This window comes from Neophocaena asiaeorientalis, unplaced genomic scaffold (assembly GCF_003031525.2).
Source record: "Neophocaena asiaeorientalis asiaeorientalis breed wild unplaced genomic scaffold, Neophocaena_asiaeorientalis_V1.1 scaffold407, whole genome shotgun sequence".
Lineage (NCBI taxonomy): Eukaryota > Metazoa > Chordata > Mammalia > Artiodactyla > Phocoenidae > Neophocaena > Neophocaena asiaeorientalis.
The window spans coordinates 1,037,994-1,057,882 of NW_020174060.1; the positions used below are offsets into that span (position 1 = coordinate 1,037,994).

Sequence of the window (19,889 nt, forward strand, 5' to 3'; positions counted from 1 at the left end):
CAAACGCAACCATGGGGATGCGCGTGACCTGCATGTCCTGTAGTAATCTGACTACGATACCTGACAAAAAGTGTGTAGCCTCTGGTTTGAGGAGCCTTGAAGTAAAAAGTCAGGAAAACAGAGGCTAAAGCTACGGAGGCAATTAAGCAAGAGCAGCAGCTCTTTCACTTAACAAAAGAAATCAAAGAACAGTGAAGCATGCAACGTATAACAACAATTCCAAGAAACTATTGGCCAGAGGCACGTTGTGACTTTGGGATGTCTGCCTCCATAGGGACCAGATGCTGACACAGCCACCAAGCTGCAGGTGGTCTATTCTCCCCTCCAGCTCCCCAGAGCTAAATGGTTACACTACTCGCACTGAAACCTGGACTTGTAGCTTCATCAGTTACAGACAGAAGAGCTGCACTATTCACTCTGTAAAATAAGGAGGTGTGCTCCCCAAGCTATCCAAACACCTTTTTTCCTCCCGGTTCTGCCTCACAACGGCTTTTTGTTTTGTTTTGTTTTGTTTTTTGCGGTACTGTGGGCCTCTCACTGCCATGGCCTCTCCTGTTGCGGAGCACAGGCTCCAGACGCGCAGGCTCAGCGGCCATGGCTCATGGGCCCAGCCGCTCCGCGGCATGTGGGATCTTCCCGGACCGGGGCACGAACCCGTGTCCCCTGCATCGGCAGGCAGACTCCCAACCACTGCGCCACCAGGGAAGCCCTGTATTTTTAATAGTGTCAAGCTTGGTAACATTTCATTCCATTCTGAATCCCGAGTTTTCAAGTCCCAGAGTATGGATTAGTTCATTAATTTCTCAAATAGCTATTAAGCAGCTATTATGTTCCAGGCACGGTTCTAGGCGCCGGGATATATCAGCGGACAGAAATTGCTTAGTACATAAATTCTAATAGTGAGAAGTACAGTAAAATAAAAAAGCACAAGAAATGCAATAAATTGGAGAAAATATGTATCTATTCCTTGTAAACAAAAGAACGTAACAAATAATTACCATGGTTTTTTAAACTAGTGAATGAATGGATCTAAGAAATGGTGAGGAGCAGCTGTTAATGCCGTGAAAGGAGAAATAACCAGATATCATGGGTCTCCTGAGACAAACACAGACCACTACCCTGGAAGCAATTTTAAGGAGGCTGGGGAAGGGAAAAGAGAATGAAACCACCTAAATCTGACCAAACTGCTAGATTTAACTACTAATTTACAGGAAATAACGGGGGACAAATGAACGTCTTGAATACTATAGGATGCAATAGCAAAACCCAGATTCTAGGTAACACTTCAGGTAACTCCTATACATCAGAATTTCTAGGGTGGGGCCCATGCTTCACTCAGTATTTTTCAAACTCCTCCAGTGATTCCAGCGTGTCTGGAAGTTTGAAAACCAGTGTTCTAAAGCAGGGCTTCCCTAATGTTAAAGAATAAGCAGTTCTCCTAGGGACTACGTTAAAGTGTAGATTGTTGATCTATTTGATCTGGGGTGGGGTGTGGGATTTTCCATTTCTACCAAGCTCCCTGGTAATACTGATCTCCAAACCAAGTTCTAAAGTTTAGAACACCGGTTCGCAAACTTACCTGCACTCCAGAAACACAGAGGGAATTCCGAAAACTACTGGCTGGACCTCACCCTCAAGTAATTCTGATTTAATTACTACCAGGTGCAGCCAGGGCCCGGGGATTGTTAAAAAGATCCCTGAGTGATTCCAATGTGCCACAAGTTTGAGAACCCCTGGACCAAGGTCAAGGGTGCCAGGAAAAAAGAGATGGAAGAAACTGTTCTTGAGTTGACTGACTAGTCAACCACTAATCTTCCATTTATGTGAATGAATAAACCTTATTCTTTAAGCCAGCACGAGACAACTTATTTCGCAGTCAAGAGCATACTAATTGATTGCAATATTATTGCAACAGAACTGAAAATTTTAGCATCTTCTTATAAATATCACTCAAATCACTCCTCTTCTATTTGATAAATTTGTATTTTAGAGTGATAGGAGTCTTCTCTGCTTTAAGAAATATTACTTACCACTTGACTCTACACCCACTCTTAACTGACACAATCTGGAAGTAAAATTTCTCAAGGGGGACTTCCCTGGTGGTGCAGTGGTTAAGAGTCCCCCTGCCAATGCCGGGGACACGGGTTTGAGCCCTGGTCCGGGAAGATCCCACATGCCGCGGAGCAACTAAGCCCATGCGCCACAACTACTGAGCCCACATGCCACAACTATTGAAGCCTGCTCACCTAGAGCCCGTGCTCTGCAACAAGAGATGCCACTGCAATGAGAAGCCTGCGCACCGCAATGAAGAGTAGATCCCGCCAGCTGCAACTAGAGAAAGCCCGCGCGCAGCAACGAAGACCCAACACAGCCATAAATAAATAAAAAATAAATATATTAAACAATTATATATGTAAAAAAAATTTCTCAAGGAACAAACATCAGTGATGCCTTCTAATAATTGACTTGAATGATCCTTGGAAGAGGCCAGAGCCAGAAACTGAAAGAAAGCTGCTGACCAAGCACTGGGGTCATATTTTTTATATGCCTGGGATGGGGGTGGCAAATGGGACAGGACGCAGTCCTACCAGGAACCAAATAAGCTCCCCACAAGAAGATTGTGGACTGGGGCCAGATGATGGCCAATGAAAAAACCCAATAGAAAAGAGTGAGTAAAGATGAGAAGAGGGCAGAGGAAGTAAGAGGAAAACAACTCAAACACCAATCTGTAATCCCAAATTCCCAGCCACACAAAAACTCTATTACTAAGAAAAAGCAGCCATCAGAATAACTCGAATAGGTGAAATTAATCTTATAAAGGTCTGTGAAGACTGTAACTGAACATGCCCAGAGTTTCCAGCGATTATCCAAGGAATTGCTTCTACTTTAAAAAACTTATGAAAAAACAGATTAAACATGATCAAGTGAATATGAAAAACCTTTTTTTTCACAAATACTCTGTTTAAAAAAAATCTAGGTAACATCTTTTGAAATAAGTTCCTACTATTTCACATAAAATACATTTCAAGTAAATAATGGAATAACTGTGGTTATCGCCATAGGGCAAAAAGTATTCACCACGTAATAATCAACTTTTCCCATTTCCAGGACTCCATTTATTCTAAGAAACATCATCTGTTAACGGCAGCTTTGCGGGGCAGGGGTTGATGAGAGCACACTAGTAAATTAAAACCACAATACACCCTGGCACTGAGGAAATATAATTAATAGAAACAGGACTGTGGGTTAAGGTTCAGCATTTGAATTCAGGTTATGGTGTGAACCCCAGCCGTGTCTCTGGGGAAGTTAATGCCTTTGTGCCTTGGAACCCTCATGCATGTGATGACTAAACACACGACACCTTAAGTCCACACACATCAACTGGTCCTATTCCATAATAGGATTCTATGATCACCTGAATTCTGAAAAAGACGTCAGTATGATACACCTGACTGCCACCTACAAGGATCCTGTAATCTTAACAGAAAGGAAGGCACCTATGTGAAAAGTCAAGTACACCCCTCCCCCCAACAGGATTAGAAAGGGGTGGTGATGTTTTTTAAAAAAGAACAGCCAGGGAGTTTCCCAGCGGTCCAGTGGTTAAGACTCCATGATTCCACTGCAGGGGGCATGGGTTTGACCCCCGGCTGGGGAACTAAGATCCTGCATACCACGCGGTGTGGCCAGAAACACACACACAAAAAAGCAAGAACCACCACTGGAGAATTTCTACTGAGGCGAGGGACGTGAGAGGATGAAACACTAGGGAGATCAGGATGAAATTCTGAAAAATGGACTAGAAATGAAAAATGGGCATTTTAACCTGCTTCAAAATAGGTATTTAATACAAACCAGAAAAGGAAAAAAAAGGAAAAATTGATCTGTAAGGGAAACAAGAACCTCAGAAAATTTTAAAAAGAAACAAGTATGTACTTGATTTCAAGACTTACTAGGAGACTACAGTTATCAAGACGTGTGGTATTGGCATAAAAACAGACATACAGATTAATGGAACAAAATACAGGTTCCAGAAATAAATCCACACATATAAATGATCAGCTGATTTTGGATAAAGGTGCAAAGGCAATTCAAGGGAGAAGGAACAGTCTTTTTCAACAAGTGGTGCTGACACAACTGGATATCAATATTAAAGAGAAAGAACCTGACCATATCCCATATACAAGTATAGGATAAAAAATGGATCACAGACCAACTGCAAAACCTAAACTATGAAACTTCTGGAAGAAAACACAGGAGAAAATCTCTGTGACCTTGAGTTAAGAAAGATTTCAAAAGCACAATCCATAAAGAAAAAGAGGATATATTGGACTTCATTGAAATTAAAACTGGTCAGTAAAAGATTCTTGTTAAGGGGATGAAAAGACAAACCACAGACCTGGAGAAAACATGTGCAAAGCACATTATCCGACAAAGGGCATGAATCAGGATATATAACAAACTCTCAATATTTAACAATAAGAAAACCACCCAATTAAGCATACGAGCAAAAGATGTGAACACTTTAACAAAGACAATATTCAAACGGCAAGTAAGGACTTCCCTGGTGGTGCAGTGGTTAAGAATCCGCCTGCCAATGCAGGCGACACGGGTTCGAGCCCTGGTCCAGGAAGATCCCACATGCCGCAGAGCAACTAAGCCCCTGTGCCACAACTACTGAGCCCGTGCGCCACAACTACTGAGGCCTGTCCACCTAGAGCCCGAGCTCTGCAACAAGAGAAGCCACCACGAGAAGCCTGCGCACCGCAACTAAGAGTAGCCCCAGCTCCGCTGCAACTAGAGAAAGCCTGTGTGCAGCAACAAAGACGCAACGCAGCCAAAAATAAATTTATTAAAAAAATAAAACTGCTGCTAATCAAATTATATATAAAAAAGGCAAGTAAGCCCGTGAAATGATGCTTATCATTATTCATTAGGAAAATGCAAATATAATTACAGTGAGATATAACACATCTAATTAATAATGTCTACAATAAAAAAACACTGACAATACCAGTACTGGAGAGGATGTAGAGCAACTGTTCTCTTTGGTGGGGATGCAAAATGGTACAGTCACTTTGGAAAAAGTTTTTTGAAAATAAAACACACATTTATCAGACGACCCAGTAGTCCCATTCTTAGGTATTTTTCCAATAGAAATGAAAGCTATGGTCACACAAAAACTTGTATGCATATATCTGTAACAGCTTTATTCATAATTGTCCCAAAGTGGAAACAAACCAAATGTCCTTCAGCCTGTTACTGGATAAACAAATTATATTAAACCCATACAAAGGAACACTACTCAGCAATAAAAAGGAATGAACTACTGATAGACACAGCAACACAGATAAATCTCAGATGTGATTCCACTGATATTACATTCTGGAAAAGACAAAACTATAGGGACAGAAAACAGAAGGGGGTAAGGGCTGACTACAGGGGCACAAGGGCATTGTGGGGGGTTGATGGAACTGTTCTGTGTCTTGTGGTTGTGGTTACATAACTATAGAGTGTTTGCTAAAACCGGGCCAAACACAAAAAGGGATAAATTTTACTGTATGTAAATTGTACTTCAAGTTTAAAAAAGAATCTGAACCTTTACCTCAGACACAAAAATTAGCTGGAAATGGATCACAGACCCAAACTTCAGAGCTAAAACAATTATACTTCTAGAAGTAAACATGAGAACATTTTTATGATCTTCAGATAGGCAAAGATTCCTTACATGATAAAAAATGAGTAAACCATAATCAAAAGAACTGATAAACTGGGCTTTAACAAAATTACAAACTTCTGTTCTTTGAAACATAAGAAAATGAAAAGGAAGCCATGAACTAGGAGAAAATATTATATATATATGAAAAAGAACTATTATTCAGAATACATAACTCAATAAAAACCCAATAACAAAGGCAAAACACTTGGACACTTCACAAAAGAAGATATATGAATGGTCAAGAGGTATATGAAAAGACGCTCAATGTCATTAGTCATTGGGAAAAGTCAAATTTCCATGGCCTACCACATCAGTACTGCTAAAGAGTTAGAAAACTGACAATATCAGATGTCAGGGAGGATGGGTCTCATTTGTTGCTGGCGAGAGTGTAAAATGGTACAAATGCTTTGGCAAACTGGTAGTTGATCAGAAAATTTTAAACTTTATACATGTGACCCAGCAACTCCATTCCAAGGTGCTTACCAAAGAGAAATGACAGTGTCAACAAACGTACAACAGATGCTCATCAAAGCTTTATTCTTAGCAGTGAAACACTGGAAACAAGTGACTGGAGAAACAAATTATGGTATAAGCATACAAAAGAACACTACTCAGCAATAAAAAGAAACTGCTTATATATGTGACAACACGGATGGATCTCAAAACATTATGCTAAATGAAAGAAGTCACACACTAAGAGTATTTACTGTGATTCTATTTATGCGAAATTTTATAACAAGAAAAACGAATCGACAGTAATGGAAAGCAGGTCAGTGTTTGCCGGGGAGTGGGGTGGGGCATGAGGGAACTTTTGGGGATGATGAAAATGTTTTTTATTTTGATTGGAGTAATGGTTTTACATAGGTGAATAAATCTGTCAAAACCCATCTAACTTTACACTTAAAATGGGAACTTTATTAGACATAAATTATACCTCAATAAAACTTGATTTTTCTGTCTTATTGAAGTATAGTTGATGTACAATATTACCTAAGTTATAGATGTATAATATAGTGACTCACAATTTTTAAAAGTTATACTCCATTTATAGTTACTATAAAATATTGGCTATATTCCCTGTGTTGTACAACATATCCTTGTAGCTTATTTTATACATAATAGTTTGTACATCTTAATCCCCTACCTCTAGGTTGCCCCTCCGCCCTTCCGTCTCCCCACTGGTAACCACTAGTTTGTTCTCTGTAACTGTGAGTCTGCTTCTTTTTTGTTATATTCACTACTTTGTTGTATTTTTTAATTTTTAAAATTTTTATTATTTTTAAATTTTGGCTGCGTCAGATTTTCATTGCAGCATGCGGGACCTCTGATGTGGCAGCCGGGATCTTTTCGTTGAGGCACGTGGGCTTCTCTCCAGCTGTGGTGCACAGGCTCCAGGGGGCGTGGGCTCTGTAGTTTGTGGCACATGGGCTCTCTAGCTGAGGAGCACGGGCGTAGTTGCCCCACAACATGCGGGATCTTAGTTCCCCAACCAGCGATCGAACCGTGTCCCCTACATTGGAGGGCTGATTTTTTACCACTGGACCACCCGGGAAGTCCCTGTTGCATTTTTTATTTTCCACATGTAAGTGATAGCATACAGTATTTGTCTTGGAGGGTATTATGCTAAGTGAAATAAGTCAGACAGAGAAAAACAAAACTCGATTTTAAAACAAGTATTAAAAAGGGAAGACATATATATATATTTTTTACAAAGCATAATAGGATAGTGATTAGCTAGCTATGTGACAGGAGGCAGTTTTCCTGGTCTGTTTCCTCATTTGTAGAATAGATATAATAACAGCACATATTTTATAAGTAGTTGTAAAGATTAAATGAAAATATCGATACATGCAGAATATCTGCTATGTAATAATAATGACATTTATTGAGGATTTATTACATAACCACATTCTAGACATTTTCATTTAATCCTAGTCTCACATTCTAATAATTATATCTAATATATTAACTTGAAATCTAAGAAAATGATATACAGTAACAACTACTGAAGCTAAATCCTCAAACTCACGTGAAAAAAATCAAGAAATATAAGAATACACACACATACCCCTAATGCAGAAAATTACTGTTTCAGTAATCACTGCATAACAAACACCTCAAAACTTAGTGGCTGAAATCAACAACTATTTCATTTCTTCCTGATACTACGATCAAGGCTGGGCTCGGCTGGCTCCTCTGCTGGTCTTTTTTTTTTAAACATCTTTATTGGAATATAATTGCCTTACAAATCTTCTTTGGAGAAATGTCTATTTAGGTCTTCTGCCCATTTTTAGATTGCATTGTTTGTGCTGGTCTTAAAGTCACCCCTTGGCTGCCTCCGCTGGTGGGAGGCTGGGGGCCAGACTCAGCTGGGAGGGCTGGACCTTCTCCCTTCCCACATGTCTTCTAAGGTCTCTCCCCCATGTTCCTTGAAGCTCCAGAGAACACAGAAGCTGCCAACTGCTTAAGGCTTGAGCCTGGCACTGGCCCATCATCATCTCTGCAGTGTCTTGCTGGTCAGGAGTGCCATAGGGCCAGGACATGAATAAGTACCAGGAAGGTGCTTCTCTGGGAGCCACTGATGGAAGGACATCAATAAAAGGGACCAGGTGGGCTTCCCTGGTGGTGCAGTGGTTGAGAGTCCACCTGCCGATGCAGGGGACACGGGTTCGAGCCCCGGTCCGGGAAGATCCCACGTGCCACGGAGCGGCTGAGCCCGTGAGCCATGGCCACTGAGCCTGTGCATCCGGAGCCTGTGCTCCGCAACAGGAGAGGCCACAGCAGTGAGAGGCCCGCATAACGAGAAAAAAAAAAAAAAAAAAAGTACCAGGTTTGCAAACAGCAGAGAAAGACTACAGAATCACCTGGGGTGGTAAACGGATGGCAACCTGAATATCATCATTAAAAGGCCGAGAATAACAACGAACCATATGAAGGTTTCTTTAACAATGTGTTCCTTACACAATACACGATACCAATTACATGCTGACTAAAAACATGTGTAGTCCTGTCCCCGGTGGCGCAGTGGTTAAGAATCTGCCTACCAATGCAGGGCACATGGGTTTGAGCCCTGGCCCGGGAAGATCCCACATGCCACGGAGCAACTAAGTCTGTGCGCCACAACTACTGAGCCCACACGCCTAGAGCCCGTGCCCTGAAACGAGAAGCCACCACAACGAGAAGCCCGCGCACCGCAACGAAGAGTAGCCCCCGCTCGCCGCAACTAGAGAAAGCCCGCACACAGCAACGAAGACCCAATGCAGCCAAAAAAAAAAAAAGTGTAGCTCTGTCAATAGCAGCATCGGTTATTGTTGCTTTTTTGAGGGGGCAGGGTGAGATGTATATATATCAGGGTCACCAAGGAATCTTTTGGAAAAAAAACACAAAACACCTCACCATTCTAATTTTAAAAAGGGTGCCTAAGGAGTTCCTGTGTGCTCTGCAGAAGTGCTCCCTGTGATTCTAATATGCATCCCCATCCCCACATCTCCACCACATACAGAGTCGGATGAGGGCATGTGATACAGATAATCCAAATTTTAATTGTTCACCGGAACCTACAAGTGAGACACTGTTTTAAGAGTTTACAACCCAATTCCTGGAAATCTCCACCCCTTCCCCAAAATAGTTGGAATAATTCTCCCACTCATTAGCCTATGAAATTACCCAACCTATAAAAACTAACCACCCCATATTTCGGGGCCTCTCAACTTCTAAGACGGCCCACACTCTGTCTATGGAGTGTGTATCTCCCTGAGTAAACCTTCTTTCACTTAGAAAAGTTTACAAAACATTTTCACATGAATTAGCTCGCTTGTTCCTATGAATTAAGCACGGTTGACATCATCTTATTCTCTCTCACACTCCCTTACCGATTTTCAAAAAACAGATGCTAGGAGAGAAAAAAGTTAAGGTGCAAGTATTATTTTGACAAAGAGAATAACCACATAAAACTGGTTCATAGAATTACTACTCATTCAAATACTTTTTTTTAATATATAAATTTATTTATTTATTTTTGGCTGCGTCGGGTCTTTGTTGCTGCATGCAGGCTTTCTCTAGTTGCAGTGAATGGGGCTACTCTTCATTGCAGTGTGCGGGCTTCTCATTGCGGTGGCTTCTCTTGTTGTGGAGCACAGGCTCCAAGCGCATGGGCCTAAGTAGTTGTGGCTCACGGGCTCTAGAGCGCAGGCTCAGTACTTGTGGCACACAGGCTTAGCTGCTCCGCGGCATGTGGGATCTTCCTGGACCAGGGATCGAACCCGTGTCCCCTGCATTGGCAGGTGGATTCTTAACCACTGCGCCACCAGGGAAGCCCTCAAATACTTATTAGGTGCTTACTATTGCCAAGCACTAGGCTGCCAGATACATTCCACTGAGGAAAATAAGAGAAATAAGTTTGTACCATAACATGAAGATCTGAGTTACATAAATGAAGAAGTTTTGTTAACTGTCTGGGTTATTAAGCTAAAAGGAAAAAAAGAAAGTGCTGACAAGAAAGGCCATGGACCTGCTTCCCTAAAGATTTTAAAAACAGGATATTCATCTCTCTGGGATGATTTATAGGTAAAGCCAAGTTGGAAGGTAAGGGAATAGAACTGATAAACTGCAGTCAATTATATGTTTGGCAACAATGAAGATGAATTTTGCTAGATTTGTGGCCGAAATTGGGGAGAAGGCTGGGGGTCGGGTGGGAAAGAGCTAGAGAAAAGCAAACGAGATAAATCCCTAAATTATAAAACAATCTTTAATGAGAACATGGAGTTTAAGACTGACCAAAACTAGTAATAAAAAAAAGTTAGGAAAATGAATTGAGACATAAAGCATATTTATCAATCAGCATGAATGGTTATTAATAAAGATTATTTCTTCAAAAGCTCTTTAAAACTGCATTGACCCCACATACTAACACCAATCCATCCCTCACCATACCTGTGCTACCTCATGGAGTTTAAAGATATCCCACACCAGTAAATGCTTTAAAAACACCAGCCAATCATTATTAATAGTAGTAACTGTATACTGTGGCTACCTCACTAGACTGAAGCTCCCTGCGGGCACAGATCAGGACTGCCCTGTCCTTGGTGGCTAAGTACACAGTGCCTGGCACATAGTAGGGACTTAGGTTACTCAAACATGTAATGAACACCTATTTGAATAACATGGGATACACTTAACTCACACACTGCCCTCTTCAACCAGTCATTTCAGCAATTCAGTCCTTTGAGGGTCTGAAATCCTCTGGATAGCTGATAAAAGTCCTGGACTCTTTCCCTAGAAAATATGCACCCAGTCTCAGGCAAAGCTCATGAAGTCCAAGTTAAGAACCACTACTCGAAGTGGGCACTAGAACTGAAGACAGCGCTCTGCCTGGGGTTCAGAGTTCGGCCGAGCTAGTTTACGATGAGAACCCGTCAACTGAACTGCTCAGAAAATTAATCCAGGTCTCTCCACCTGTACATGCACAGGAGATTCTTCTGAAATGTAAATGTAAGACTTCACATCTGTGGCCCTCCTTTCCTCCAGCAGCCGCCTCAGTGATGTTCTGTTCTGAACTTTTGCATGGCTCTCCTCTGTGGTCAGGCACTCCTGCCCCCTGGTGTACTCAAGACCATACTCGCATCTAGTTTTTTCCCAGAAGGTGGGTTGGAAATCCCACTTCTACCCCCACCACGGAGCACCATATTTTAGTGTGGTGTGTCCAGTCTGCCAAGGTCATTTGGAACCCTCCTCCATCTTGATGTCAGCCACCATGGCTGAATTCTGCCAACTAGGTTTTTCGTTCAGTCACTCATATAAATCATGAACAAGACTGAAGAGAAACTATATTTTTAAATACTCTGTTTAAAATAAATTCCGAAAGTGCTTTAGATTTGAAAACCAGCAAAATACTGGCCAGATGCATTTATATCCAAGACATACAAGTCTAAGAAAAGCATTTTCATGTCTTAAAACTATATTAACTGTAAAAGTCACAGTTAATTTCATCTCCATGTCCACAAATTATTTACCGTGCCTTCATGTAGCTAACATTCAACTTTGAATCCTGCAAAAAGCAGGACCATAACATAGTTCGTTAAAGTGCCTATTTCTGTTTCAAAAGTCCCTGAGGAGTCTTTCCGCCAAGTAAGAAAGCGCAACAAAAAGAGAAATGGGGGAGGGGGAGCAGGGAGGTAAGAGGGAACTCAATTATTACCACGGTTAGGACGCCAACCAACCAAGGACCTGTACGAGTTAGTTTTATTAGGATCCTTAAATCACCCTGCTTTCACTTGCCCACAGAGTGCAACACAAGGTTTCCGGCACTTCTGTTCTAAACTAATACCAATTCAGACTTCAAATTCCAATGCCTTACGTGGCGCTCTCTTTTATCAGATGCCCAATATATATTTAAGATTATTAAAACACTAAAATAGTATCCCCGGACCTTTGTGTTTGAGATATTAAATTAAATTTCTAAATCAATCAACCATTCATGTCAAAGGTACCCAAGAGTTTACATTCTCACGGTTATCAGTTTAAGACAGACTGTGAGTACTCTACTGTTAAGACTTAATTTGGTCCTTCAAAATAAATGAGAACTAAGGATAAAGGTTCTCTCAAGTGTGAGCACTAGAGATTTCATGATGCTTTTAACTTGCACAATCAAGTCCATGTTCGGTTATGATTTATTCAGATAAACAAGTACAATCCACTCATGGACAGTATTAAAGTTATTAACTCTCTCTTCCAGACCCTAAGCTAAGGAAACTGTTGTACGTTTTTGACTCCATAATCGCAGGTAGAGATGGCTATTTCTCATTTTGTGATAAAGTTGCTGATACTTGTACTTGAAAACCATGTTAATTAGCATACAGATCCTGCTGTGCTGCCACCTTGAAATTTTTGTTACTCTTTGGGAGCTTCACTAGTACCAGGTCAAAAACCAAGACCTCACCCCAAACTACACAACAATGAGAGGCCAAGTCAACCGGCATTTAGACATTCTAACTCTCCCCAGGCTTCAGTGAGTCACCGCTTACTGCACAGGAGGAAAGTTTCCCTACAGTCCCTGTGCAGCCAGCTCCTGACCACCTTTTCCAACCCCCCCTTCCTCTTCCCACCTGGCAACGCTTGGCCGCCCCAATCCCTTCCGCTGTCAACATGTCAAGTTCTTTCCCGCCTCACCATCCTGGCCTCGTCCGGTGCTGCAGGGCCTCTCCTGGAGTCTCCTCTAAGACCGCGGTCACCGCATCCCCTTGAAAAGGAGTGAGTAGCAGTCTAGCAAGATCCCGCACACCATGCTTCGATGGCTCTCCAAGTACAGTCTGCACAACTCTGGGGGTCCCTTGAGACTTTTTCAGGGGGCTCACAAGTCAAAACTATTTCCGTAATACCATATATTATTTGCCCTTTCCACTATGTTCATATATGCACAAATGGTGCTAAACCAGTGGTGGGTGAAACTGCTAGACTGGTGCCCCTTAGCACAAATCAAGACAGTGGTCACAAACTGTAGAGGACAGTCATTGTACTCTTTACCATCGTGCACTCACAGCAAAAAAGGAAAAAAAAAAAAGCCACACCATTTTTACTTAACAAAGTCCTTGAGGAAGTGGTAAAAATTATTTATTTTATTAAATCTTGACCTTTAAATACATGTCTTTTTAATGTTCTGCAGACAAAATGGGATGTATGCATAAAGCATGGCTGCTACACACTGAAGTGTGACGCTGTCTGGGAGAAAAGCACTTGTGCAACGGTTTGGGAAGTGGTCTGAAACAGACACTTTTATCATGGAACACCATTTTTACTTGTAAGAATGACCAACAAACTATCATTGTTTCAGATGTGGGTATCTGGCAGACATTTTCTTGGAAATGAAAGAAATGAGACTGTCATTTTAAGTAAAACTGGTAGCATTTTGCCAACAATCAAATTCGAACTCTCAAGAGGAATTAGAATTCTGCATCACTCAGAGTGAACTTAACAGCTTCCCAATATTTAGATTTTTCTGAGATTGATGGTGATATTACAAATGTCATTTAAAGAAATATCTGTATATTGAAATGCGTCAAAATGTGGAAGGACCTGCATAACAGTGAACCAATATTTTCCAAATTACCAATGTACGATGTTCCCAAATCAGGTATGGGTAGCAGACCCATTCAAAGTACAAACAAACCAACAGAGTTCAGTGTAAGAGAGTAAAACAAACTTCATCCATGTGAGTTTAGATGCTACAACTAACTTCTAACAAACTACCACTTATGGAGTCTTGGTTCGATGGTGTCAAAGAATACCCACAATTACCTGAAAAAGTAGTATTAAAATGCTCCTTCCTTTCCCAGGTATGTATCTGTGCAGGCTCATATACTTTAATTATTCAAGTAACATATTGCAATGGAATGAATTCAGAAGCACATATGAGAATTCAGCTGTTTTTTAAACCAGGTATTGAAGATACTTGCAAAACTGTAGACCACCACCAAAATCCCAGTTGCTTTTTTTTTTTTTTGGCAGAAATTTATAAGCCAGTCCTAAAATTCGTATGAAAATACAAGGGACTCAGAATAGTCAAACAACCTTAAAAAAGAATTAAGTTAGAGGGCTCACGCTTCGGTGTTTTGAAACTTACCATAAAACAACAGTAATCTAGACAGTGTGACACTGGCACAAGGACCATATAGATCAAAGGAACAGAGTCCAGGAATAAACCCGTACATTTATGGTCACGTGGTTTTTGACAAGGATGTCAAGACAATTCAGTGAGGAAAGAACAGTCTTTTAACAGAAGGTGCTGGGACAACTTGATATCTACATACAAAAGAATCAAGTTGTACTCCTATCTCCCAACACATACAAAATTTAACTCTGAACAGATCATAGACCCAAATATAAGAAATAAAACATTTAGAAGAAAACATAGTAGTAAATCTACATAGCCTTGGATTGGGCAATGGTTTCTTAAATATGACACCAAAAGTACAAGTGACAAAAGAGAAAAAAATAAATTGGACTTTGTCAAAATTTAAAATTTTTGCTTCAAAGGCCCCCATCAAGGAAGTGAAAAGACAACCCAAAGAATGGAAGAAACTATTTGCAAATAGTATATGATACTTCACACCCATAAGGATGGCTGGTACAAGACAGATGAGCTAATTAATTATTAGAGAACTGCAACTCAAAACTACAATGAGGTACCACTTCACACAGGTCAGAATGGCTATTAAAAAGTCAACAAATAACAAATGTTGGAGAGAGTGGAGAAAAGGGAACCTTCCTACACTGTTGGTGGGAATGTAAGTTGGTGCAGCCACTATTGAGAACAGTATGGAGATTCCTTAAAAAACTAAAAATAGAACTACTGCATGACCCTGCAATCCCACTCCTGGACATACATCTGGAAAAGACGAAAATTCTAATTTGAAAAGATACATGCACCCCTATGTTCATAGCAGCACTATTTACAATAGCCGAGACATGGAAACAACCTAAATGTCCATCGACAGATGAATGGATAAAGATGTGATACATATATACAATGGAATATTACTCAGCCATAAAAAAGAATGAAATAATGTCATTTGCAGCAACATGGATGGACCTAGAGATTATCAGACTAAGTGAATTTAAGCCAGACAGAAAGACAAATACTCTATATCACTTATATGTGGAATCTAAAATATGACACAAATGAACTTATTTACAAAGCAGAAACAGACTCACAGACATACAAAACAAACTTATGGTCACCAAAGGGGAAAGGAGGTAGGGGGAGGGATAAATTAGGAGTTTGGGATTAGCAGACACAAACTATTATACATAAAATAAACAACAAGGTCCCACTGCATAGCACAGGGAACTATATTCAATACACTATAATAAACCATAATTGAAAAGAATATGAATATATATATTACAGAATCACTTTCCCATACACCAGAAACTAACACAACGCTGTAAGTCAACTGTATTATATGTCAATAAAAAAATAAATAAATAAAAAATAATAAAAATTCAATAAAAAGATAACAAGTGTTGGCGAGGATGTGGAGAAATTGAAACCAATTTCAGCTGTTGGCTGGAATGTAAAATGGTTGGAAAACAGTTTGACAGTTCTTCAAAATATTAAACATAAAATTACCATACAACCCAGCAATTACACTCCTAGGAGTATACCTAAAAGAAGCGAAACATGTCTACACAAAATCACACACACAAAATGTGAAATACGAATGCTCAGAACAGCAGTACTTCTAATAGCTCAAGTGTAGAAACAGCCTGCATGTCCATCAATTGACAAATGTGTGAACAGAATGTGGTATATTCAAATAATGCAATATTATTTGGCAACCAAAAGGAATGAATTACTGATACACGCTACAACATGGATGAACCTTGAAAATACTTATGTTAAAAACGACAAATGCCAGGCACAAAAGACCACGTATATGTGATTCTATTTATATGAAATGTCCAGAATAAGTAAATTCATAGAAACAGAAAGTAGATCAGTGGATGATAGGGGCTGAGGTGAGGAGAGGATGGGAAGTGACTGACTGCTAATGAGTACAGAGTTTCTTTTCGGGGAGATGAAGGTAAGTAGGGATCGATATAACCCACATGGACATCAAAGTAACATCTGATATAACAAAGAAGAAGCAAACTCACAGATATACAAAACTAACGGTTAGCAGTGGGGAGAAGCAATACAGGGGTGGGGGATTAAGACGTACAAACTTTTATGTACAAAATAAGCTACAAGGATATATTGTACAACACGGGCAATACAGCCAGTGTTTTATAGTAACTATAAATGGAGTATAACCTTTAAAAATTGTGAATTACTTTGTTGTATACCTGTAACTTATATAAACGTTGTACGTCAACTATACTTAAAAAAAAGTCTAAAAAATTACATTAAGCACGGGAAGTCATAATCGCAAATTCAAGCTCTGATTATTCTCTTGTACAAAACAATGTATGACACTGAAAAAAAAGTTAATCTCAAGCTTCAACACAAGGTGGTCACTATAGGACTATCCCCTCCCACAGGTACACAATTTTTTACCTTAAAAAATTTCAGGGGCTTCCCTGGTGGCGCAGTGGTTGGGAGTCCACCTGCTGATGCAGGGGACGCGGGTTCATGCCCCGGTCCGGGAAGATCCCACATGCCGCGGAGCGGCTGGGCCCATGAGCCATGGCCGCTGAGCCTGCGCGTCCGGAGCCTGTGCTCCGCAGCGGGAGAGGCCACGGCAGTGAGAGGCCCGCGTACCGCAAAAAAAAAAAAAAAAAAATTCAATGCAATGTGTTAGAAAAGGATAGGATAATTAAAAAATATACAGTAAATCAGAATACAATTGGACTATATTCTACCGGAAACAAATTTAATGACATCTTTCCCTCTCAAGTATCCAAATCAAAGGAGGCATGTTCTTTACTACCTAAAAGATTTTGACAAGGTAGGTAATACTTTGAGTTACTTTTACTGAATTGCCTTTTACCAAACCACAGAATTGTTTCATTTTCTCTCTTAAGATCTTTCACATTCCTGTGATTCCCTCCTGCTTGTTAACCCCTGAGGCTTACGTATGACAGTCTTTTGTTGATGGTCTAATGGTAAACTCCATTATCAAAGCTCTCTGTAGAACATTCCAGTGAAAAAGGTGCCAGATTTTATTTGAAGATAATTAAATGACACTATAACTTTAATTCGATTAAGTTTAGTTACCTCCTATCACGGGACTACTCGTTTGTGTTAGAAACAATAGATGTAAGGGAGCTGGTACATTTGGCCACCACTAAAACAATTACTACAAAGCACTCCCTGAAAGCCAGCCTGCGTTACAGGTGACGTGTCCTAAAAAGCTTAACATTGTAAATAACAGGAAAAGTACTTCAGGGGGGAAAAAAAAAAGAGTTGTATAAATTACCTGAGAATTAATTATATTTTCCTCACTGGTAGGTTTATCAATGTTTTTAAAAAATACAAAATTTGAACACCAAGTAGTAAAACAATCATTGCACTTGCTAGTTTTATCTGAAGGCAAACTTTTAAAGTAAACTTACAAGTATTTTACTAGTCAAACTGGCATATTTAACCGAAAGAACATTCTAGGAAAGGTGTGGTTTCTAGCTTAGCCTTTTCCCACCCCCAGTAAATATGACACAACAGCTTAGTATCACAAAGTAACACAACCTAGAAAAGAAACACAGATACTCAAATTTCTCTAGCATAGCGCCATTCGCAAGCAAGCGTGTCAGTAAACTCAGAAGTCTGAATACTGAATAATTCTCTGAAGAGTAGCTACTACATGGAATCAGGGAATTATCTCCTTTTTTGATGCTGGCAAAACAAAAGCGCTCACAACTACAAAATGTCCTGGTTCATAACAAAGGTAAACAATTGTAAAATCAAATGCAAAGACTGGGAATAATTTAACCTCTTGCAAAATACATTTCACTTTAATCACCACATATGAAAATAAATACGGAGAAAATGACGTAGGATATAGCAATATGACATACTGAAGGCACAGAAAACAGGGACTGAACTTACTCTGTGTGCCCCTGGAGGCTAATTTAGCACAGTATTTTATTAACAGCAGTTTAAAATAAATGTCAAGTGAAGGCAAAGGGGTGACGTGTCACATCTGGGTCTTTAGGAGCATGATGACTAGAAGGCAGATAAGACAGAATGGGTTTCGACTGGACATAAGGAACATCTTTAGCAAAACAGTGATATAATGCTAGACTTGCTTACTGAAGACTGGAATCACCAGCTCCAGAATTTCAAGGGGTCAATAAGTCGGGATCTTTTGGGGCATTCTCCCAGTTTAGATCAGGTAGCCCAGGTACAGGTCACCTGTAACTTGATTATTCAGAGACTGCTGCGTTCAATTAGTGGGCACTCTATCTGATTAGATAGAACTCACTCAAGAGCCTAGATATGTTATAGTCCCACACTTCAAAATGCAGAGAAGCAAAGGGCTCTGTGGTTCAGACTGCCAATAAAGGTGGGATGCCGGGTTCCATACAGGCATCGGGACGGTCAGGGACTTCAAAAGCCTCCAGCTGAGGCACGGTTCCTTCATGGCTGCAGCTGTTAAGGCTGTCACCTGTTCTTCCCCCACACGATTTGGCATTGCACCCTACAGGAGTCACCCCTATCTCTACACAAGCATCTCTCAGCCTCTGATCTTGACTCCCCCCTGCACCCCCCAGCCCTCTGACGGAGAGAGATGATAAAAGGATGAGTAAGCACGCTGTAGCTAGTCTTGGGCAAAGAGCACAGACCTTGGCACTGGCCGTGGAAAATGGGGGTGAAGAAGCAGAACAGAAAGCGAGCGAGCTCGGGGAGTCCGTCCAATGAGCAGCCGGCAGTTACAAGCCTTCCTCCTGCAATCACCAGAGACTCCAAACCTGCTTTCACGCCCCCGCCCCACCGTGGTCAAGCGCACATTCTCCTGAGGCTCATTTACTTCTTAAAAACAACACGAAAAGATAAAGGTAATTTCTCCAGGCTGCCCGTTGTCAAAGACCATAAAGCCTCACCCTGAAGCATGGCTAAGTCCAACGGTTCTCTTTTCTCGCTCGTCTTCTAACACCCATTCCATCCCCACTCCACCCCAGACCACCTCCGGTCGGCAAAAAAGCGACTGCCACCAACAGTTGCAAATATATGTCAACCTTTTTCGGGGGTGGGGGGGAAACTTTTGAATTACTTCAACAGCCTGGTTACAAGTACCTGACCTTATTTTTTTCCCAAAGAAAAATAGGACACCGAGAGATCAAAAATTCCTTTCTGTGCCCTCCTACTTCGGCCACTGGCAGCATCTAAGGGGCTTCCGAAGAGGACTCTTCCGAGTTTCTTCCGTAGGAAACTTGCCCTTACTAGCCAAACGTCCTTTAGGTCCCTGGTTTTCTTTAAAATGCTGAACTTCACAGACAGAAAAACCGCAAGGTGCTATTTCCTTTGTTAAAATCCCACGGACTTTAATTGGGGGTGGAAAGGCTAGCAACGATCACGACAGCTCGCCGCGGGGAGGTGCAAAGGGACAGGTGCGGCTCCTGCCTTTGCGGGCCCCGCGGCAGTCGGCCGAGCGGCAGACCCCGCACCGCCTCCCCGGTCCCGGACCAACCTGAGCTCCCCGTCCGCCCGCGGCCTCCCAGACACTTCCCGCCGCGCCCG

At 41.1% G+C, this 19,889-nt stretch overlaps 1 protein-coding gene across 1 annotated transcript in view; it reads right to left on the bottom strand.

Annotated features, from left to right (window-relative positions):
* RHEB (Ras homolog, mTORC1 binding) overlaps positions 1 to 19,889 on the bottom strand; it is a 47,955-nt gene that overhangs the window by 26,520 nt on the left and 1,546 nt on the right. The gene's annotated exons all lie outside the window — the stretch shown is intronic.